Here is a 1,682-nt window from a genome sequence, read left to right as displayed (position 1 = left end):
TAAACTGTGGGACCTGGATAGGGTATGGTGATATAGCCTGGGTCTAGTACCCTGTTAAACTGTGGGACCTGGATAGGGTATGGTGATATAGCCCAGGTCTAGTACCCTGTTAAACTGTGGGACCTGGATAGGGTATGGTGATATAGCCCAGGTCTAGTACCCTGTTAAACTGTGGGACCTGGATAGGGTATGGTGATATAGCCCAGGTCTAGTACCCTGTTAAACTGTGGGACCTGGATAGGGTATGGGGATATGGCCTGGGTCTAGTACCCTGTTAAACTGTGGGACCTGGATAGGGTATGGGGATATGGCCTGGGTTTTGTACCCTGTTAAACTGTGGGACCTGGATAGGGTATGGTGATATAGCCTAGGTCTAGTACCCTGTTAAACTGTGGGACCTGGATAGGGTATGGTGATATAGCCTGGGTCTAGTACCCTGTTAAACTGTGGGACCTGGATAGGGTATGGGGATATGGCCCGGGTTTTGTACCCTGTTAAACCTTGGACCTGGATAGGGTATGGTGATATAGCCTGGGTCTAGTACCCTGTTAAACTGTGGGACCTGGATAGGGTATGGTGATATAGCCTGGGTCTAGTACCCTGTTAAACTGTGGGACCTGGATAGGGTATGGTGATATAGCCTGGGTCTAGTACCCTGTTAAACTGTGGGACCTGGATAGGGTATGGTGATATAGCCCAGGTCTAGTACCCTGTTAAACCTTGGGACCTGGATAGGGTATGGTGATATAGCCCAGGTCTAGTACCCTGTTAAACTGTGGGACCTGGATAGGGTATGGTGATATAGCCCAGGTCTAGTACCCTGTTAAACCTTGGGACCTGGATAGGGTATGGTGATATAGCCCAGGTCTAGTACCCTGTTAAACCTTGGGACCTGGATAGGGTATGGTGATATAGCCCAGGTCTAGTACCCTGTTAAACCTTGGGACCTGGATAGGGTATGGTGATATAGCCTGGGTCTAGTACCCTGTTAAACCTTGGGACCTGGATAGGGTATGGGGATATGGCCCGGGTTTTGTACCCTGTTAAACCTTGGACCTGGATAGGGTATGGTGATATAGCCCGGGTCTAGTACCCTGTTAAACCTTGGGACCTGGATAGGGTATGGTGATATAGCCCAGGTCTAGTACCCTGTTAAACCTTGGGACCTGGATAGGGTATGGTGATATAGCCTGGGTCTAGTACCCTGTTAAACTGTGGGACCTGGATAGGGTATGGTGATATAGCCCGGGTCTAGTACCCTGTTAAACTGTGGGACCTGGATAGGGTATGGTGATATAGCCCAGGTCTAGTACCCTGTTAAACCTTGGGACCTGGATAGGGTATGGTGATATAGCCTGGGTCTAGTACCCTGTTAAACTGTGGGACCTGGATAGGGTATGGTGATATAGCCTGGGTCTAGTACCCTGTTCAACCTTGGGACCTGGATAGGGTATGGTGATATAGCCTCGGTCTAGTACCCTGTTAAACCTGGGACCTGGACAGGGTATGGTGATATAGCCTGGGTCTAGTTCCCTGTTAAACCTTGGGACCTGGATAGGGTATGGTGATATAGCCTGGGTCTAGTACCCTGTTAAACCTTGGGACCTGGATAGGGTATGGTGATATAGCCTGGGTCTAGTACCCTGTTAAACCTTGGGACCTGGATAGGGTATGGTGATATA

The 1,682-nt window shown here is 49.5% G+C and overlaps 1 long non-coding RNA gene across 2 annotated transcripts in view; it reads right to left on the bottom strand.

Annotated features, from left to right (window-relative positions):
• The window catches only part of LOC127919092 (uncharacterized), a 1,242-nt gene extending 189 nt beyond the window's left edge, over window positions 1-1,053 (bottom strand). The window contains exons 1-2 of one of the 2 annotated variants that reach the window (XR_008101946.1): window positions 1,003-1,053; window positions 124-233 (exon numbers count right to left, since the gene is read on the bottom strand). This is a non-coding gene — a long non-coding RNA (uncharacterized LOC127919092). Of the gene's footprint in view, window positions 1-123; window positions 234-453; window positions 505-1,002 lie in introns of those variants that run through there. The other variant, XR_008101947.1, reaches the window with a different exon arrangement.
• Window positions 1,054-1,682: the final 629 nt, after the last annotated feature.

The sequence above is a fragment of the Oncorhynchus keta genome, unplaced genomic scaffold, assembly GCF_023373465.1.
Source record: "Oncorhynchus keta strain PuntledgeMale-10-30-2019 unplaced genomic scaffold, Oket_V2 Un_contig_15734_pilon_pilon, whole genome shotgun sequence".
NCBI classification, from domain to species: Eukaryota; Metazoa; Chordata; class Actinopteri; order Salmoniformes; family Salmonidae; genus Oncorhynchus; species Oncorhynchus keta.
This window is presented reverse-complemented; position numbering and strand designations above follow the sequence as displayed.